Consider the following 22,605-nt stretch of genomic DNA (forward strand, 5'->3'; position numbering starts at 1 on the left):
CTTCAGTAGTAAAATATACATGGCAGATTATTCAGTTCCCTCTAAGATTCACTGTTCTCTCTATTTGTGGTCGTGGTTTCCTACAATGCAACTGAAGCAACCGAAGCAAGTATTTTTGAAATATTTTTCTGCCTGGTGCATTCATGTCATGATTTCTTTGTATGTATGTGTGTTTCAGTGTGTGTGTTTAATTTACTTCTAATTGGGGGATAAGTGCTTTACAATGTTGTGTTGTACAACAGGGTGAATCAGCCATAAGTGTGTATATATATATGCCCCCTTCCTCTTGAACCTGCTGCCCACCCCCGACCCCATCCCAGCCCTCTAGGTTGTCACTGAACATCGCAGGTTGAGCTCCTTGTGTTACAGGGCAACTTCCCATTAAGTCTCTGTTTTACATTTGGTAATGTAGTGTACATGTTTCAGTGCTGCTCTCTCCATTTCTGTGTGCTGGTCTTAACTACTGCAGGGTTTTAAGACCCCCAGGAAGAGAATGGCACTGCAGTCATGGACACATCACATTTTGTTTGGTTCCTTAATGATAAATGGACTAGCCAGTTTATGCTAAGTACTGTATTTAGTTGTCTAGGAAAAGCAAGAGAATTATAATGACTTTTGTCTCAAAAAGTTGGCAGTCTAGTGAGAAAGTAAAAATTTTTATAGATCAGAGATAAAGTGTGTTGACATAATAAGTAATTAACTTGGAATTTATATCTAATTACAAATTACAGGTATGCATTTTTTAAAAAAAAGAACATGTATAATACCTACTCCAATATGTTAGATCTTCCTGTCTCCACTAAATCTTCTACTGCTTTGAGTGATTATCAGGTAAAGAAGTTCTTTGATGCTTAGAATTTATCTCAGATTGTGTTCAAATATGAATACATTTTAATAAAACACAAACTTTTCTTGTTCACATGTGTATTTTTTCAAAGCACGTTAGTGGGTTCCTGAAATTACATACCTGGATTGCAACATAGGTACATTTACATCGATGTATTTAGAGCTTGAATTAACCCCTGTCTCTAACTTTGTAAGACAACTGAACGTTCAATATTTAATTTTCTTCTGACTCGTTTCACTTTTCTCTTGATCTCCTCAGTCTATGTTTGTTCCTCTTCTGTTTTCCCCTTTTAACCTCCTCTACAATTTTTCTTTTTTTTTAGTACGTTACCTTGATGTCTAGCCATAGGTTTAACATTAAATCTTCATTTTTGTTGAGTTCTCAAGATGGATTTGAAACACGACATAAAATACTTCAGAAAAATAAGAGCTCATTAATGTTCAATCAAGTAAATGCTAGACATGTAAATAGGCAATAGCTTCTTCTGGCTTAATAAAACAACCTTGAGTTTTTGTTTTAAGTTAAGTAAAATTAGGATTACATCCCCATAAAATGCTGTGCTAGTTGGCTGAGTAAAATATAGTATAATTTAAAGCATTCCTCTTTTTAGATCTCTATTGGCAAATGCTTTTGCAATTAGAAAGAAGTAAACGGATTCCTTCTTCTATCATTAATTTTGCAAACTTACTGAAACTAAGAACGGTCACTTAGTGAAACTGTAAGGTTAACATGAAAGGCTTTACTACAATGGTGCATATTCTGGGAAAGAAGAAAGGATACTAATATTTTTGAACACATAATATGAGCCATCCCTGAGCTAGGAAATTTCTGCTGTATTCATAACATTATTTTTTTACAACATCAATGTAATCAGAAACCCATATTTCATGTGAAGAGATGTGCAATAACTTGACTAAGCCTGAATATGGTCAAGCTTCAGTCTGCCGTATTCCAAAGCCATATCTCTTTACATAAAACAAACCACCTCCAATTTACTTTATAAATAATAAATCACTTTATTATTCTTTTTTATTATTCATATGCTTGATAATTTCCACACTTATTATTACTAAAGGTAATGCCAAAAATTCTGACAATTTCCATAAAAAATGAATGACTGATACAATTTTAATGCAAATGTAATAATGTTCTTGAGAGTTATTTTTATAATGTTCAGAAATTAAAACAAGATTTATAATTTAAAATATTGAAAAAAGCTGTGCAAAAATGAAAATAAATTGCAGAGCAAAAATTATCAATATATATGTAACAACATCTTATATACACACAAACTGAAATTATTTTCTAAACTGAATGAAAATATTTCTGTCAGTACCCAAAACTAAATTATCATGCCTATGTAGCACTTACTAAATTGAGAATTTAGTACAAGAATATTTAAGCAAATGATCGGATTCTGTAGTGGCTACTGAGGCTAGTTCATTTGTTTAAGAGGTTCTTTGAGTCAAAGCTGGATTAAGTGCTGGACCAGCCAAGTTTTAGACAAGTTTTTCTGTCCTTGAGTTAATTGATATGATGTAATTGATTTCTTAGCCAGAAACCAAGATTATTTCCAAGGCAGGAGAAAATCATCATCTCTTTCAAGCTAATTTATAAATCAGGGCTATAACTTTCTCAGCTGGACTGAGAGCTTTGAGTTTCTACAGTAGGTTTGTAATTACCTTCCCAAGCAAATCTAAAATACAGCTTACTTGTATTTCAGTTTTCATCTCTAAAATGGGCCTATTTCTCTAAGGAATGTCCTCTGATCTTTAAAACAACTGAATTGCTGGGGGAGTCATTTGGGATAAATGGTTAGAGATGAAAAATAGGAAGATAAGTAGGTGGGCAGAGAGAGAGAAACAGAGTGAGAGAGAGAGAGAGAATAGGTGAGTTTCTAGAGGAATTTATCCTCAAAAATAGGAATTTCTCTATCAAAACAGGTATTTGCATATTTCACTTGCTGCTGCTGCTACTGCTAAGTCGCTTCAGTCGTGTCCGACTCTGTGTGACCCCATAGACGGCAGCCCACCAGGCTCCCCCGTCCCTGGGATTCTCCAGGCAAGAACACTGGAATGGGTTGCTATTTCCTTCTCCAATGCATGAAAGTGAAAAGTGAAAGTGAAGTCGCTCAGTCATGTCCGACTCTTCGCGACCCCATGGACTGCAGCCTAGCAGGCTCCTCCGTTCACGGGATTTTCCAGGCAAGAGTACTGGAGTGGGGTGCCATTTCACTTAAATGCTGTCTTTTCATGAAATTAAAAGGTTTTGCTATTTTCAGAAGCTACCACCAGAACACTTAACTAGTTAGTTAAGCTGGCTTAAGATTCATGAAAAATGTTTATGGGGAGAGGAGGCAGGTAATATAATAGTCAATTTGGGGAATAAGCCAGCATATTAATCAGCAGCCTGCCATTCTCTAACTCAGCTTCACAGACAAGTCCAAGGCGGTCCTTTGTTCTTTTTGATAGGCTGAATCTTCATGGTGAAAACTCCATAAATCCAGACTCAACAAGAAGGGTGCAACCAGGTCTCTGAAGGGCACTCTGTAAGCACAAAGGCATGAAGTGTTTGAAACATCAGAACCAGAAATTGCTTGAATCTAATTTTCAGGTGTACAAGAGGCCAATGTAACACGAGCGCGACAAGAAATGGAAAAAGTGAGATGTACTGCAGATTTTGGATGGACTTTTAGCATGTGATGGATGAATGGAGAAGGGCAGCCAAGGAGCTGTTAAGGGAGGACTCAAGCCCAAGCCAGAATCTTGGCAGCCAAAGAGTGAAAACATCAGCAGATTCTGAAAAGATTAAGCAGATCACAATGAAAAGATAACTCTGGTGATAAGATTGCCCCAATAACTGGTGATAAACTGGAGGACTCAGATTCTGACTGTCTACATAAACAGCAAGGAGACTATCAGCAAATTGCTTGCTATTACTCTTTGTTTGCTTTCATTGTTGTGATTTTGTAATTAATGGAGACCTGATTATTACTCTGCTAAGGATCATTTTTCTTGGCTCCCCTGTTTACGAAATTAAAATGAACTCCTTAGCATGTGATTATAAGTCCTCCATGATCTGGCTGACTCTGACCTGCCTTCCCAGTTATTGATCTAACTACCACCCCATCCATTCTCTGTGACCCTCTGCAATGCTGACCTGGTCACTGCTCACTGTCACTGTCCACCTCTAGGCACTTCCTTCTCAGAGCATTTCTTTTATTTTCTTATGCCTTCTTCTGCTTTTTTTCTTCTAAATTCTAATTACCATTTGAAACCAGTGGCCTGAAATCTTCCTTGATTCTTCCCAAAAGAAATGATCCTACATCCTCTGCTCAATTGTGAGAATTTGGTTTCTGATTATAGCACCTTAGAGACTATCCCAACTTATTTCCTTCTGACAGACTTCCTGCAGCTGTCAGTCTCTATCAGTGGGCTGTGTTTTGCTTAAGTCACAACTTGCCTTGTTTATCTCTCCATCTTCAAGTGCATGTAAACATGCCTGCCTGATTTTTGCTTCAGTTTATGTGGAAGACATTTGGTTTAGGAGATGACAACTTAAATTAGAAGAACAAGAAGCCATGGTTACTATTATGGCTTTGATTTGTCATGCTGTAATTGCAGCATGTGGCAGAATAATAAATACACATGGTAATATCAGTGTTTCCAAACCCTGAGAAATGAGACCAGGGTGGATATACATGTGTGCAATTGAAAAAATTAAGCTAATCATTTTGCTGACATTTTATACAATAAAAATTGTTGTTTAGAGCATAAAATGAGCTGAGCAAAATATATTTACAGAATATTATTCCTGGGCCTGTTTCTACCCTGATGATATGAATTTAGGTAAGCCATCCTTATTGAGATTTACTTTCTTCTGTTATGGAATAAAGCAACAGCGGTGATCTCCAAGCTACAGCTCAGCTTTATAACTGCATGATTCTGTTATACTCCACACTAATAGATGTGACAGCTTATGACTTATTTTCATCTTCTTGGTTTGCATATCATATAAACACTTGTGTCTATCATCCTGATTAGAGGGGTTTGGTTAAGAAGAGTAATAAGCTGGGCATGTGGAGAATGACTGCCAGGCTCACCTAATAGTCCTCAGGAGAAAAAGGGTCACCTCTGAGTATTCAAGGCATTAAAAGAGACATTTAGGGTATCCAAGCCTGATGAGGGAAAGTGCTCTCGCCTGGCACTAGGCCTGTTTTTAGTTCAGGCAACTGGAACAAAATCTAATAAACTGAGTGGACTAAACAACAAGGCATATATTTCTTGCAGTTATGGAAACTGGAAGTTCAAGATCAAGGTGCTGGTAGATTTAATTCCTGGTGAAATTCTCTTTCTGGCTTACCAAGTAGCCCCCTCCTACAGTGTCCTTTTTGGTAGAGACGGAGAAGGCAATGGCACCCCACTCCAGTACTCTTGCCTGGAAAATCCCATGGACCGAGGAGCCTGGTAGGCTGCAGTCCATGGGGTCGCAAAGAGTCGGACACAACTGAGCGACTTCACTTTCACTTTTCACTTTCATGCATTGGAGAAGGAAATAGCAACCCACTCCAGTGTTCTTGCCTGGAGAATCCCAGGGACGGGGAAGCCTGGTGGGCTGCCATCTATGGGGTCACACAGAGTCGGACACGACTGAAGTGACTTAGCATAGCATAGCATAGAGGTGAGAGAGAGGGGAAGAAAGAGAAAGAGAGATCTGGTTTACCTTCCTCTTCCTATAAGGGCACTAATCACATCATTGGAGCCCTACCATCATGTCTTTATTTAACCTAATTATCTCCCAAAGGCCAGATTTCCAAATGTCATCACATTTAGGGGTTAGGGCTTCATGCATTCTGGGGGGACACAAGCATTCAGTACATAATATTATACAATCACTTTTTTTGGATGAATCAGAGTCCCTGGGCCAGAGGATTATAATTGAGACCAAGAAAAACCAGGTCACTAAAGATGTTTGGTGAGAAGCCAAGAGTCCAGGGTGAAGCTGCTGCACCTTTCCTGCAGTAAGGCAACCTGCAGCAGATTCTCTAACAGGGTGAATCCCATATAGTGTTGAGACTGGTCGCTTTACAGCAATGACCAGTGAGTCAATGACCAGTCTGACTTCACTGCATTCACCTTCCCCACTGAGCCAGAGACTCAGAAATGAAGAGGCTCAATTCTCCCACAAATGTGCATCACCAGTGAGCAAAGCAAAAGGAAAATCAGTGGTATTTTCAAGCAGCTTTGTAATCAATACATTTGACTTTTCTCCTGCCCTATTAATCATCTATGCAGGTAGCACGTAGGGCAAAGAATTGATGTTGTTCAGTGTTTAGTCATGTCTGACTCTGAGACTCCATTGACTGCAGCATACTATACTTCCCTGTCTTTCACTATCTCCCACAGTTTGCTCAAACTCATGTCCATTGAATCTATGATACCATCCAACCATCTCATCCTCTGTTGTCCCCTTCTCCTCCTGTCCTCAATCTTTCCCAGCATCAGGGTCTTTTCCAATGAGTCGGCTCTTCACGTCAGGTGGCCAAAGTATTGGAGTTTCAGCTTCAGCATCAGGCTTTCCAATGAATATTCAGGGTTGATTTCCTTTAGGATTAGCTAGTTTGATCTCTTTGCTGTCCAAGGGACTCTCAAGAGTCTGCTCCAGCATCACAATTAGAAAACATCAATTCTTTGGCACTCAGCCTTCTTTATGGTCCAACGCTCACAGGGCAATAGGGATGATTTTATGGTTGCTTTCAGCTCTAATTTTTTATATCTTTAAATGCAAATATAATTTAATAGAAATGAAGAAGAGTAAAAATGGAGCAGTTGTGCCTTTTGCAGCTTAATTAAATTTACTGGAGCTGTGAACTTTGTCTTTACAGGTGGGACAGGGTAATGAAAGAGATGAGTTAAAGTAAGGTAGAATATAAGAAAGTTGCCTTGTACATACCACGCTCTAAAACCTGATAGTTCTTTACTTCTATATTAAGCAAAATGTACTTATTCAGAACATGAGTTTTAAAAGACTTTTAAAAAATAAATTTATTATCTATGCCCTTGAAACGTAAAAGGACCTCACTTTGGAGGAAAAAATAACAAGTAATATCCTGTGTGTACGTTTCTAAAACTAAAAACAAAACAAAACAAAAAACCCCTAATCCCAAGAAATTAAAGACTTAAAATTTCACTCCTTTCCATAACAGTGCAGTGTCATATTTTTATTCTTGGTCTAGTCCCACATCTGACTTGATTTGCGAGTTACCATTTGTTAAAGACTTCAGATGTCCTGGACACCCAGAAGTTGTTTCCGCGTTCTACAGCCAGCATGTGAAATGTTATTTAAAGCCCACAGTTTGCTTTTAAATATTACCCCATAGTCTCAGTTCTACAGAGGTCAAATTTCAACCCAACTCCTTGGACTTCCAGGCCTGGAAACTTTATAGCAAGCTCTGTTTCTGTTTCCATCTCCTGAAAAAGTTGTCTCTGCAGACAGAGGTTTGGCGTCTGCATACTTCCCTCATATATTACGTATGACTTACAGAACCTAGAGAAACTCAAAAGCCTCATGGATGGAAAATGTGAAATGTATAAGAATGCATTCATATGTTTAGTATTTCTTCATTAATTAAATTAAAATTTAGAAATTGAAACTAAAAATCAAATGTTATAAGAGGGAGGGAACATACATATACCTATTGCTAAATCATGTTGAAATATGGCAGAAACCAGTAAAATACTGTAAAGTAATTATCCTCAATTAAAAATAAATTTAAATTTAAAAAGAGGGTTAGAACATGACACATTTATTTATTTATACTGTAATATAGTAAACAAGCAATATTATGTTGTACATATTTAATTGCACAATAAGGTAATTTGACCTTACATTATGAAATGATCAACATGTGAAAGCTGGTAACCATCTGTCTCCATACAAAGTTATTACAGTGTTATCAACCATATTCCTTAAGCTCTGTGTTACATCCCCATGCGTTGTTTATTCTATAACTAAAGATTTGTACTTCTTAATCCTCTCCACCTATTTCACCCCTCTCCCCACCTCACTCCCCTCTGCCAACTACCCATTTGTTTTCTCTTTCTATGAGCCTGTTTTGCTGTTGTTTTGTTTTGCTTTCTAGATTCCACATATAAGTGAGATCTTATGGCATTTGTCTTTCTGATTTATTTCACTTGGCATAATATCCTTTGGATTCATCCATTTGTCTTAAATGACAGAATATTATGTTTTATGGATGAGAAATATTCTATTATATATTTCCAAGAAATAAGATTTTTCTTTATCCATTCATTGTTGATGGACACTCAATTTGTTTCCATATCTTGGCTATTGTATATGATGCTGTAATGAACATTAGAGTGCATATATCTTTTCAAATTTTTGTTTTCTTCAGGTGAACTTATACAACTCAACAACAAAAAAAATCAAACAAGCCAGTTGAAAAATGGGCTGAAAACTTGAAAAGACATTTTTCCAATGAAGACATATAAATGGCCAACAGGCACATGGAAAGATGCTCAACATCACTAATCATCAGGAAAATGAAAAAGGAAACCACAATGATATATCACCACACACCTAGTCAGAATAGTTATTATTATAAAAGCTATAGAATAATTATATTATACTTATAAAAACTATATGATTATAAAACATATAAATTTATATTATATTTATAACTATTATGTAATAGTTATAAAATAACTATTATAAAATTGCTATTATTACAAAATAAGAAAAGACAAGTGTGGGCAAAGATGTGGGGAAGAGGAACCCTCATGCACTGTTGGTTGGGTTGTAAATGTGTGCAGCTACTATGGAAAATAGGAAGAAGATTCTTCAAAAAATTAAAGGTAAAATTGCCATATGATCCAGCAATTTCAGAACACAATGTATTTAAATAGCTAGTGAATTCATTGTGGAGTTATAGAATTAATCTTGAAACCTGTGTTACAGTGTAGGTCAAAGCATGTTTTCTGAATGATCAGGTTTTTTTTTCTGTTCATCCCAAGTCTCTTCTAAATTTGATATAGTCCTATATCTTTGCCACATTATGTCAAAACTCAATTTATTATTGCTGTTTCAGCTCTCTAGTGGTAAACTTCTGGATACAAAACACCCAGAGTCTAGATCTACTCATGGATGAACAGACAACTCAGTGTCTGACAGATTCTATTCAGCGTGTTGCATATCATGGCTTGGTAACTTGAGAGTAAGTGCTGAAAAGCCAATTGTGTTTATGATTGGAAATGAAAGTAGAGAAGTAGTGTCAATTATTTCCGATGTTATATCCTTTTCTTTTAAAGTGCATAATTTTATTTGCTGTCTTCATTAAGGTTTATGAAGGTATTTTTTTTACATAGGGATGATTGATGATAAAACATTATTGGGATGATCTTGAAGCTTCTTTAAACTCTAATATAATATATTAGAAGATAAGAGACTTGCCTTGCATAAACTACAGTCTAAAACCTCACAGCACTTTGCTGTTGTTGTTCAGTCGCTCAGTCGTGTCTGACTCTTTGCAACCCCATGAACTGCAGCACACCAGGCTTCCCTGTCCTTCACTATCTCCCTGAGTTTGCTCAAATTCATGCCCACTGAGTCAGTAATGCCATCCAACCATCTCATCCTCTGTACCCACTTCTTCTCCTATCCTCAATCTTTCCCAGCATCAGAGTCTTTTCCAATGAGTCAGCTCTTTGCATCAGGTGACCCAATTATTGGAGCTTCAACTTCAGCATTCAACCCCAATGAATATTCAGGGTTGATTTCCTTTGGGATTGACTGGTTTGATCTCCTTGCAGTCCAAGGGATTCTCAAGTGTCCTCTCCAGCACTTTATTCATATACTAAGCAAAATATATTTATTTGGAACATGATTTCTGATTTCCTACTATTTTCTGTATGTAAGATATATTATCTAGGTTTTTTTTTTAATTTTATTTTATTTTTAAACTTTACAATATTGTATTAGTTTTGCCAAATATTGAAATGATTCCGCCACAGGTATACCTGTGTTCCCCATCCTGAACCCTCCTCCCTCCTCCCTCCCCATACCCTCCCTCTGGGTCGTCCCAGTGCACCAGCCCCAAGCATCCAGTATCGTGCATCGAACCTGGACTGGTGACTTGTTTCATACATGATATCATATATGTTTCACTGCTATTCTCCCAAATCTCCCCACCCTCTCCCTCTCCCACAGAGTCCATAAGACTGATCTATACAAAAGTGTCTCTTTTGCTGTCTCGTACACAGGGTTATTGTTACCATCTTTCTAAATTCCATATATATGTGTTAGTATACTGTACTGGTGTTTTTCTTTCTGGCTTACTTCACTCTGTATAATAGGTTCCAGTTTCATCCATCTCATTAGAACTGATTCAAATGTATTCTTTTTAATGGCTGAGTAATACTTCATTGTGTATATGTACCACAGCTTTCTTATCCATTCATCCGCTGATAGGCATCTAGGTTGCTTCCATGTCCTGGCTATTATAAACAGTGCTGCGATGAACCTTGGGGAACACGTGTCTCTTTCCCTTCTGGTTTCCTCAGTGTGTGTGCCCAGCAGTGGGATTGCTGGATCATAAGGTAGTTCTATTTCCAGTTTTTTAAGGAATCTCCACACTGTTCTCCATAGTGGCTGTACTAGTTTGCATTCCCACCAACAGTGTAAGAGGGTTCCCTTTTCTCCACACCCTCTCCAGGATTTATTATTTGTAGACTTTTGGATCGCAGCCATTCTGACTGGTGTGAAATGGTACCTCATTGTGATTTTGATTTGCATTTCTCTGATAATGAGTGATGTTGAGCATCTTTTCATGTGTTTGTTAGCCACCTGTATGTCTTCTTTGGAGAAATGTCTATTTAGTTCTTTGGCCCATTTTTTGATTGGGTCGTTTATTTTTCTGGAGTTGAGCTGTAGGAGTTGCTTGTATATTTTTGAGATTAGTTGTTTGTCGGTTGCTTCATTTGCTATTATTTTCTCCCATTCTGAAGGCTGCCTTTTCACCTTGCTAATAGTTTCCTTTGTTGTGCAGAAGCTTTTAAGTTTAATTAGGTCCCATTTGTTTATTTTTGCTTTTATTTCCAATATTCTGGGAGGTGGGTCATAGAGGATCCTGCTGCGATGTATGTCGGAGAGTGTTTTGCCTATGTTCTCCTCTAGGAGTTTTATAGTTTCTGGTCTTACGTTGAGATCTTTAATCCATTTTGAGTTTATTTTTGTATATGGTGTTAGAAAGTGGTCTAGTTTCATTCTTTTACAAGCGGTTGATCAGTTTTCCCAGCACCACTTGTTAAAGAGATTGTCTTTAATCCATTGTATATTCTTGCCTCCTTTGTCAAAGATAAGGTGTCCTTATGTGCATGGATTTATCTCTGGGCTTTCTATTTTGTTCCATTGATCAATATTTCTGTGTTTGTGCCAGGACCATACTGTCTTGATAACTGTGGCTTTGTAATAGAGCCTGAAGTCAGGTAGGTTGATTCCTCCAGTTCCATTCTTCTTTCTCAAGATAGCTTTGGCTATTCGAGGTTTTTTTGTATTTCCATACAAATTGTGAAATTATTTGTTCTAGCTCTGTGAAGAATACCGTTGGTAGCTTGATAGGGATTGCATTGAATCTATAAATTGCTTTGGGTAGTATACTCATTTTCACTATATTGATTCTTCCAATCCATGAACATGGTATATTTTTCCATCTATTAGTGTCCTCTTTGATTTCTTTCACCAGTGTTTTATAGTTTTCTATATATAGGTCTTTAGTTTCTTTAGGTAGATATATTCCTAAGTGTTTTATTCTTTCCATTGCAATGGTGAATGGAATTGTTTCCTTAATTTCTCTTTCAGTTTTCTCATTATTAGTGTATAGGAATGCAAGGGATTTCTGTGTGTTGATTTTATATCCTGCAACTTTACTATAGTCATTGATTAGTTCTAGTAATTTTCTGGTGGAGTCTTTAGGGTTTTCTATGTAGAGGATCATGTCATCTGCAAACAGTGAGAGTTTTACTTCTTCTTTTCCAATGTGGATTCCTTTTATTTCTTTTTCTGCTCTGATTGCTGTGGCCAAAATTTCCAAAACTATGTTGAATAGTAATGGTGAAAGTGGGCACCCTTGTCTTGTTCCTGACTTTAGAGGGAATGCTTTCAATATTTCACCATTGAGGATAATGCTTGCTGTGGGTTTGTCATATATAGCTTTTATTATCTTGAGGTATGCTCCTTCTATTCCTGCTTTCTGGAGAGTTTTTATCATAAATGGGTGTTGAATTTTGTCAAAGGCTTTCTCTGCATCTATTGAGATAATCATATGATTTTTATTTTTCAATTTGTTAATGTGGTGTATTTCATTGATTGATTTGCGGATATTGAAGAATCCTTGCACCCCTGGGATAAAGCCCACTTGGTCATGGTGTATGATCTTTTTAATGTGTTGTTGGATTCTGATTGCTAGAATTTTGTTAAGGATTTTTGCATCTATGTTCATCAGTGATATTGGCCTGTAGTTTTCTTTTTTTGTGGGATCTTTGTCAGGTTTTGGTATTAGGGTGATGGTGGCCTCATAGAATGAGTTTGGAAGTTTACCTTCCTCTGCAATTTTCTGGAAGAGTTTGAGCAGGATAGGGGTTAGCTCTTCTCTAAATTTTTGGTAGAATTCAGCTGTGAAGCTGTCTGGACCTGGGCTTTTGTTTGCTGGAAGATTCTTGATTACAGTTTCAATTTCCGTGCTTGTGATGGGTCTGTTAAGATTTTCTATTTCTTCCTGGTCCAGTTTTGGAAAGTTGTACTTTTCTAACAATTTGTCCATTTCTTCCACGTTGTCCATTTTATTGGCATATAATTGTTGACAGTAGTCTCTTATGATCCTTTGTATTTCTGTGTTGTCTGTTGTGATCTCTCCATTTTCATTTCTAATTTTATTTATTTGATTTTTCTCCCTTTGTTTCTTGATGAGTCTGGCTAATGGTTTGTCAATTTTATTTATCCTTTCAAAGAACCAGCTTTTGGCTTTGTTGATTCCTGCTATGGTCTCTTTTGTTTCTTTTGCATTTATTTCTGCCCTAATTTTTAAGATTTCTTTCCTTCTACTAACCTTGGGGTTCTTCATTTCTTCCTTTTCTAGTTGCTTTAGGTGTAGGGTTAGGTTATTTATTTGACTTTTTTCTTATTTCTTGAGGTATGCCTGTATTGCTATCAACTTTCCCCTTAGGACTGCTTTTAAAGTGTCCCCCAGGTTTTGAGTTGTTGTGTTTTCATTTTCATTCATTTCTATGCAAATTTTGATTTCTTTTTTGATTTCTTCTGTGATTTGTTGGTTATTCAGCAGCGTGTTGTTCAGCCTCCATATGTTGGAATTTTTAATAGTTTTCTCCTGTAATTGAGATCTAATCTTACTGCATTGTGGTCAGAAAAGATGCTTGGAATAATTTCTATTTTTTTTTTGAATTTACCAAGGCTAGCTTTATGGCCCAGGATGTGATCTATCCTGGAGAAAGTTCCATGTGCGCTTGAGAAAAAGGTGAAATTCATTGTTTTGGGATGAAATGTCCTATAGATATCAATTAGGTCTAACTCGTCTATTGTATTGTTTAACGTTTGTGTTTCCTTGTTAATTTTCTGTTTAGTTGATCTATCCATAGGTGTGAGTGGGGTATTAAAGTCTCCCACTATTATTGTGTTATTGTTAATTTCTCCTTTCATACTTGTTAGCATTTGTCTTACATATTGTGGCGCTCCTGTGTTGGGTGCATATATATTTATAATTGTTACATCTTCTTCTTGGATTGATCCTTTGATCATTATGTAGTGACCATCTTTGTCTCTTTTCACAGCCTTTGTTTTAAAGTCTATTTTATCTGATATAAGTATTGCTACTCCTGCTTTCTTTTGGTTCCTATTTGCATGGAAAATCTTTTTCCAGCCCTTCACTTTCAGTCTGTATGTGTCCCCTGTTTTGAGGTGGGTCTCTTGTAGACAACATATATAGGGGTCTTGTTTTTGTATCCCTTCAGCCAGTCTTTGTCTTTTGGTTGGGGCATTCAACCCATTTACATTTAAGGTAATTACTGATAAGTATGATCCCGTTGCCATTTACTTTATTGTTTTGGGTTTGAGTTTATACACCGTTTTTGTGTTTCCTGTCTAGAGAATATCCTTTAGTATTTGTTGGAGAGCTGGTTTGGTGGTGCTGAATTCTCTCAGCTTTTGCTTGTCTGAGAAGCTTTGACTTTCTCCTTCATATTTGAATGAGATCCTTGCTGGGTACAATAATCTGGGCTGTAGGTTATTTTCTTTCATCACTTTAAGTATGTCTTGCCATTCCCTCCTGGCTTGAAGAGTTTCTATTGAAAGATCAGCTGTTATCCTTATGGGAATTCCCTTGTGTGTTATTTGTTGTTTTTCCCTTGCTGCTTTTAATATTTGTTCTTTGTGTTTGATCTTTGTTAATTTGATTAATATGTGTCTTGGGGTGTTTCGCCTTGGGTTTATCCTGTTTGGGACTCTCTGGGTTTCTTGGACTTGGGTGATTATTTCCTTCCCCATTTTAGGGAAGTTTTCCACTATTATCTCTTCAAGTATTTTCTCATGGTCTTTCTTTTTGTCTTCTTCTTCTGGGACCCCTATGATTCGAATGTTGTAGTGTTTAATATTGTCCTGGAGGTCTTTGAGATTGTCCTCAATTCTTTTAATTCGTTTTTCTTTTATCCTCTCTGATTCATTTATTTCTACCATTCTATCTTCTAATTCACTAATCCTATCTTCTGCCTCTGTTATTCTACTGTTTGTTGCCTCCAGAGTGTTTTTAATTTCATTTATTGCATTATTCATTTTATATTGACTCTCTTTTATTTCTTCTAGGTCCTTGTAAAACCTTTCTTTCATCTTCTCAATCTTTGTCTCTAGGCTATTTATCTGTGATTCCATTTTAATTTCAAGATTTTGGATCAATTTCACTATCATAATTCGGAATTCTTTATCAGGTAGATTCCCTATCTCTTCCTCTTTGGTTTGGTTTGGTGGGCATTTATCCTGTTCCTTTATCTGCTGAGTATTCCTCTGTCTCTTCATCTTGTTTAAATTGCTGAGTTTGGGGTGTCCTTTCTGTATTCTGGCAGTTTGTGGAGTTCTCTTTATTGTGGTGTTTCCTCACTCTGTGTGGGTTTGTACAGGTGGCTTGTCAAGGTTTCTTGGTTAAGGAAGCTTGTGTCAGTGTTCTGGTGGGCGGAGCTGTATTTCTTCTCTCTGAAGTGCAATGAAATGTCCAGTAATGAGTTATGAGATGTCTATGGTTTTGGGGTGACTTTGGGCTGCCTTTATCTTGGAGCTCAGGGCTGTGTTCCTTACTGCTGGAGAATTTGCTTGGTATGTCTTTCCCTGAAACTTGTTTCACCCAGAGAGGTTTACAGCGTTATATGGAGAAGAGAAGAGTGAGGAGGGAGTTAGAGGTGACCTGAATGAGATGAGGTGGAATCAATAGAGGAGAGAGTGGGCTATTCAGTAATCTCTTCCTTATGTGCACTCCACAACTGGACCGCTCAGAGTTGTTCACAGAGTTATACAGAGAAGAGAAGAAGGAGGAAGGTGGCAGAGGTGGCCAGGAGGATAAATGGGGGGAATGAAAAGGAGGGAGACAGATCCAGCCAGTAATCAGTTCCCTAAGTGTTCTCCACCATCTGGAACACACAGAAATTTACAGAGTTGGGTAGAGTAGAGAGGGGTTAGGGAGGAGACACAGGCGACCTAGTGGAGAAAAAGGAGAGTCCAAAGGGAGAGAGAGCAGTTACGCCAGTAATCTTGCTCCCTAGTGAAAAATGGGTACTGAAGACTGGGTTCTTAAAGGTACAAAATTGGTACCAAATACATAAAAGCAAAAATTAAAAATCTAGAGTAGAGTTTGGAATTTCAAAAATATGATGTTAAAGAAAAGAAGAAGGAAAAGAAAGAGAGAAAAAACAAACAAAAACAAACAAGGTCGCAAAAATTATAAAGAAAATATAGGTACAAAATTGATAACTAATACCAAAAAGCAAAAGTTAAAAATCTAGAGTAGAGTTTGGAATTTCAAAAATACAATGTTAAAAAAAGAAGAAGAAAAAGAAAGAGAGAGAGAAAAAAAACAAACAAGAACAAAGTCGCATAAATTATAAAAAAAAAATACAGGTACAAAATTGATAACAAATACCAAAAAGCATAAATTAAAAATCTAGAGTAGAGTTTGAAATTTCAGATATACAATGTTATTTAAAAGAAGAAGAAAAAGAAACAGAGAAAAAGAAAAAGAAAAAATAAAAATGGGTCACAGAAATTATATAAAAACAAAACAAAAAAAAACTATAGGTACAAAATTGATAACAAATACTAAAAAGCTAAAATTAAAAATCTAGAGTAGAGTTTGGAATTTCAAAAATACAATGTTAAAGAAAAGAAGGACAAAAAAAAGGTAAAAAAAATTATAAAAAAAATATATATATGAAGTTTGCTTTAAAAAAAAATAGGGTCTTCTTTTTTTTTCTTTTTGCAAAGTAATCAGTTATAAAAGTGGAAATTAAAGGAATAATAGAGGACTTAAAAAATTTTTTTAATTAAAAAAATAATAATTTAAAAAAAAAAAGAAGAAAGAATGATCATACAAATAGTAAAAATATATCTAGGACTTTCTCCGGTTTTGTTGTGAGTATTGTGGGTTCAGTTCATTTTTGGCTAGTTCCTTGGTCTGACTTATATTTCTCAAGATCTATAGGCCCTTTCCTATATAGATGGTAGTAACCACAGGGTCTTAATCTATTGTCTGTAGCTTCCAAGGCGGTTCCCTCTGTTAAAGCTTCTTCTGTTTGCTGGTCTCTTCAGTGTCTGGTTTCTGCCCTGACACAAAGGGGACGGTGGAGGACACTTTTTTTTTTTTGTAGGCTCACTTGTTCAGTCGCGCTGAGGGGAGGTAGGGAGGAATGCTGCAAACAAATAACACTGGCCTGTGCTCGCAGTGCCTCAGCCACACTGGGTCTGCCCCCAGTTCACAGTGCGTGTAGCCTCTCTGCCCAGGCTGCTCAGGCTCTAGGTTGCTCCGCCGGGAACCATCCGTGGCTGGCCCTGGGCTGCCTGTACTTCCCAGGTCCAAGCCGCTCAGGTTCAGGCACTCGAGTAGTCCTCAGAGGTGCAAACTCTTGGCTGGGCCTGTGTTTTGTGCCCTTCCCAGATCCGAGCAGCTCAGGTGATGAGGTGTTTTGCGTGCGCGATTGCTGCAACTTATCGCCTCCCCGCTGCTCAGTTATCTAGTTGTGCAGTGGCACACCTTCTTAGGCAGATGTTGACCGTCCAGACCCCCATGAAGTTTTAGTTAGCAAAGAAACCTGCTTACAGTTTTATAGATAATGTCTCTCTGGGGCTGCGATTGCCCCCTTCTGGCTCTGGCTGCGTATCACCGGAGGGGGATGGTCTGCTGCCGGCTATCTCTGTTCAGTCCTTTGTTCCGTGCGCAGGCCTGGCGATGTCATAGGTTAGGGCTGGCTTTTCGCATGGTAGATATCCCACAGTCTGGTTTGCTAGCCCAAACTATTTCGCTCAGATAGCGCTTGGGGTATTCAGGCCAGATTCTTGCGATGCAGCCTGCACCGCGCCTCCCTGCCCAGCCCCAGCTTGTTTATGGCAGATGCAGGCGTCTGCGCTGCTTCTCGGCTGGGGGAGTTACCATAGGGCTCGCAATGTGCGGGTTTTAATTATTTATTTTTTCTCTCTGTTATGTTGCCCTCTGTGCTTCCAAGGCTCGGCACAGATTCGGCAGTGAGAAGGTTTCCTGGTGTTTGGCAACTTCTCTCTTTTTAAGACTCCCTTCCCGGGTCAGAACTCCATCCCTCCCTCTTTTGTCCCTTTTTTTGTCTTTTATATTTTTTCCTACCTCCTTTCGAAGACTTGGGTTGCTTTTCTGGGTGCCTGATGTCCTCTGCCGGCATTCAGAAGTTGTTTTGTGGAATTTACTCGGCGTTTAAATGTTCTTTTGATGAATTTGTAGGGGAGAAAGTGTTCTCCCCGTCCTACTCCTCCACCATCTTAGCTCCTCCCTATCTAGGTTTTATATAATATCTAGTTCTTAGCATTTTTAATAACAAACATATTTAAAGCCATGCATTTGCTTTTGGGAAAATCTTTGATCATGTATTCCTTTATATAAATTGTTTTCTAACAATTATTTTCTAAATATCCTATAATTGCAGGACAATTTCCTACTTCTTCCAAAACTCTTTGCATAAGATTTTCTTTTGAAAATTTAGTTTCCATGGAATTCCAGCTGAGTTATTTAAAAATCCCAAAAGATGATGATTTTAAAGTGCTGCACTCAATATGTCAGCAAATTTAGAAAACTTAGCAGTGGCCACAGGCAGCACTGGAAAAGGGTAGCTTTCATTTTAATCCCAAAGAAAGACAATACCAAAGAAAGTTCAAACTACCATACAAATGTACTCATTTCACATGCCAGCAAGGTAATCCTTCAAGCTAGGGTTGAGGCAGTACGTGAACCAAGAAGTTCCAAGCTGGATTTAGAAAAGGCAGAAAAACCAGAGATCAAATTGTCAACATCTGCTGGATCACAGTAAAAGCAAGGGAATTCCAGAAAAACTTCTTTATTTACTTGCTAAAGCCTTTGACTGTATGGATCACAACAAACTATGGAAAATTCTTACAGAGATGGGAACAGTGGACCACCTTACTTGTCTCCTGAGAAACTTGTATGCAGGTCAAGAAGCAAGAGTTAAAACCTTATACAGAACCACATATTGGTTCAAAATTGGGAAAGGAGTATGTCAAGGCTGTATATTGTCAACATGCTTATTTAACTTCTATGCAGAGTATATAATGTGAAATGCTGGGCTGGATGCCTCACAAGCTGGAATCAAGATTGCCAGGAGAAATATCAGCAACCTCAGATATGCAGATGATAGCACTCTAATTACAAAAAGCAAAGAGGAACTAAAGAGCCTCTGAATCAGGGTGAAAGACGAGAGTAAAAAAGTTGACTTAAAACTCAACATTCAAAAAACTAAGATCATGACATCCAGTCCCATTACTTTATGCCAAACAGATAGGGGAAAAGTGGCGACAGTGACAGGTTTTATTTTCTAGGTCTCCAAAATCACTCTGGACTGAGACTGCAGCCAGGACATTAAAAGACTCTCCTTGGAAGGAAAGCTATAAGAAACCTAGATAGCATATTAAAAACAGAGACCTCACTTTTCTGACAAACGTCCCTGTGGTCAAAGCCATAGGTTTTGCAGTAGTCATATATGAATGTAAGAGTTGGACTGTAAAGAAGGCTAAGTGCCAAAGAATTGCTGCTTCTGAACTGTGATGTTGGAGGAGACTCTTGTGAGTCCCTTAGACTGCAAGGAGATCTAACCAGTAAATCCTGAAGGATGTCAACCCTGAATAGTCATTGGAAGGACTGACACCGAAGCTCCGATACTTCAGCCACCTGATGTGAAGAGCCAACTCATTGGAAAAGACCCTGATACTTGGAAAGATTAAGGGCAGGAAGAAAAGGGGACAACAGAGGATGAGATGGTTGGATGGCATCACTGGACACGAGTGTGGGCAAACTCAGGGAGATAGTGAAGGACAGGGAAGTCTGGTGAGCTGCAGTTCATGGAACTGCAAAGAGCAGGACATGACTTAGCAACTGAACAACAGTTTCCTTATAGTTAGTTTTTCATACTCTAATTTATTTTCACCAACTTTGTGTACTTGTGCTTTGTTTTCACTATTATTTCTTGTGTTTCTTAATCTTTTATTTTTTTGTTCAGTTTTAATGCTAAATTATCCATAAAGTTTGACCACTGTTGTAGTTATAGATTTTATAAAAATAATATAAAATACTATACATATATAAAAAATTTAAATATCTCATTCAATCTTTTACTTTGACTCTTTCCAAACAACTTATTTTAGATTGTCTGTTTTACAAAACACATGGTTAGATTTTATTTTATTTTTTAATGGAGAGGCCAACCTACAAGTCCTAAGATTCGCAAGTCTTTTGTGAGAAGAACGAAAATACGTGTATGTATTTTGGTAACAGATTTATCGATTTTTACTGAAATCAACTTATTCGTAATTTTTATACTCCTTTCGCGTTCTCTCTGTTTTGTGTCTTTTATCTTATGAGCTAGTTTTTTTCTTTATCTTTGAAAGTTTTTCAATAGTAATGTAAAATAAATTAACATTTCATTTTTATTCTTTGCTACCCTTAAGTATTTGAAAAAGTATTATACTAATCTTTCAATTATTCTGATTCTTATTTCATTTATAATTTGAGAATGTTATCATTTGCATTTCTCATCTTTGTGTTAGTATAATCTCACATCTCAAATGAAGTTGTTAATTAAATTACTGGGTTTTGCAATTTATGTCTTCTCACAACTTTTAAAAACATTTGAATAATTTTATATTATATTCACAGAAATTATTTATTTTAAATTTCATAATTAAGCAGTTTTAATATTAAGTACATATTTAATAAGCATTTTCAACTTCAGCCTACTTGTAGAATATTTCCTTAATCTTTAATATCTGAGGATGCTTATCTTTTTTTCTTCAAATATAAGAAAAAACAATTTCTGGATTAAAAAATACTGGCTTATAAACATTTTTGCTCAAAACTACTTATTCATCTATTAGTTTCAATTTTTTATAGAATAACAAGTAAATAAGAAGCATTAATTAAAAAATTGTGCTGTGCTTAAGTTGCTTCATGTCTGAATCTTTGTGACCCTGTGGATTGTAGCCCACCAGGCTCCTCTGTCCATGGGATTCTCCAGGCAAGAATATTGGAGTGGGTTGCCATGATTTCCTCCAGGGATCTTCTCACCCTAACACTGAACCCAAACCCCCACATTTCAGGAAGATTCTTTACTATCTGAGCCACCAGGGAATTTACTAAATTTAAAAAATTGAATTTAATTTTTCCTGCTTGGATGCCTATATTTATTTTCCTTGAAATAATAATAAAATAATTAGGTTACGAATGGGGAGTTGTATAGAGCACAAGACCTTTACACTGTGAAAAGGAATCAAATTATGCTCATCCAAGTTGTGGAATATTATACTAAATAAAATAAAGTCAAAAAGGAAGAAAATGTATATTTAAGCAAAATTGTGTTCGTCAGATGACCTTAATTACAGGCCTGAAAATGCACTGAATGATCCAAGAGAAGTGATTCCTGGAAAGAACAGTGAGGAAAAACATCTGAGTTTTCTTCCTTAATTTATTTATGTACTCTGGAGTAAAACAGATATGGGATCCCATGTGCTATGTTGTGTGCCAGGTACTGGTTATATATTCTTCTACTCAGAAAGCTGATAGCATAATAGAAGGAGACACACCTTTAAACAAGTGTGAAAAAAGTCAAAGTATTGTCAGTGTGATAATAAAAGCCTAGCAAAGAGCTGGCTGGGCTGAGGGCCGCGGGGCCTGCTGCACTCCACGCCCGGAAGTTGAACCTGATGGCAAGGTGAACGGTGGCGCCGGCTCCTGTGGAAGAGGTGGGTGCTCACCCTGGTCTTCAGGCTCTCGCTGGTCTACTTCCTAACCAGCACCTTCAAGCAGGAGGAGAGGGCAGTGAAAGATCTGAATCTCCTCCAAGTCCAAGACCACGATCAACCCCATCCCCTGTGGAAAGTGCAGTTTAACTCAGGCCATAGCAGACAGCCCAGCAACCAGTGCCTGAACTCCATTCAAGGGAAACACCTCCTTCCAGATGAACTGGTCTCCGACTTTCAGCTTAGGTTTGGGAGAGGAAAGATTTGCTGGTGAATGGCTGCTGTAACCTCAACGTCCCTGGCATGAAGCAGTACTGCTGTGATGGCTGCTCGTCCAGTGGCCGCTGTGGTGCCCAGGAGTACTGTGTCTCCTGCTGCCTGCAGCCCGACAAGCAACTACTCCTGGAGCGCTTCTTTAGACGTGCAGCCGTGGCATTCCAGAACCTCTTCATGGCAGTTGAAGATATCTTTGAATTGTGTTTGGCTAAACGCAGAGCATAATCCCAGAGCATGCAGCGTGGATCCTATAGGATCCCATAGCAAAGACTGCTATGGAGAGAGCCCTCCCGAGCTCCTCCTGGCATGATGTTGTGGCAGGAGACTCGGCCCGCTGGGAGGATGTGCTACTGAAGAACTTGCAGCCTGAAGCCTTTCTCTGGTCTTCGACAGAAGACTTGATCATGACCATTTCTTGAGTTGTGTTCTGTGGCCTCTGGGCTCTCGCCCCTGGGCTGACCAGATGGACTTGCTCCGTGAAGCAGTTGGAAGAGGCGTTGGCAGAGGCGTTGGCTCTCTGGGCGCCTCAGCCCTGTGGCTGCTTAGGGACCTGTGGGCCCTTGTGTGTGTTCTCCCCAGGCCCTTCAGTGTAAAGTTATTTATTGGACTTCTTTGGAGTGGTGGGAAAATTCTGTTTCCTGTAGGAAAATGTTTTGCCATGACAGTTGAATATATTCAAGGAGATTGTTAATTAAAAACAAAAAAAGGGGGGGGGGAGGAGCCAAGATGGCGGAGGAGTAGGATGGGGAGAACACTTTCTCCCCCACAAATTCATCAAAAGAGCATTTAAACGTCAAGTAAATTCCACAAAACAACTACTGAATGCCGGCAGAGGACATCAGGCACCCAGAAAAGCAACCCAACTCTTCGAAAGGAGGTAGGAAAAATATAAAAGACAAAAAAAGAGACAAAAGAGGGAGGGATGG

At 37.9% G+C, this 22,605-nt stretch overlaps 1 pseudogene; it reads left to right on the top strand.

Annotated features, from left to right (window-relative positions):
- The window catches only part of LOC147365609 (SREBP regulating gene protein pseudogene), a 193,858-nt pseudogene extending 171,869 nt beyond the window's left edge, over positions 1 to 21,989 (top strand).
- Positions 21,990 to 22,605: the final 616 nt, after the last annotated feature.

The sequence above is a fragment of the Bos grunniens genome, chromosome 9 (genome assembly GCF_055505025.1).
Source record: "Bos grunniens cultivar Pamir isolate PY7600 chromosome 9, Bosgru_T2T1.0, whole genome shotgun sequence".
NCBI lineage: Eukaryota > Metazoa > Chordata > Mammalia > Artiodactyla > Bovidae > Bos > Bos grunniens.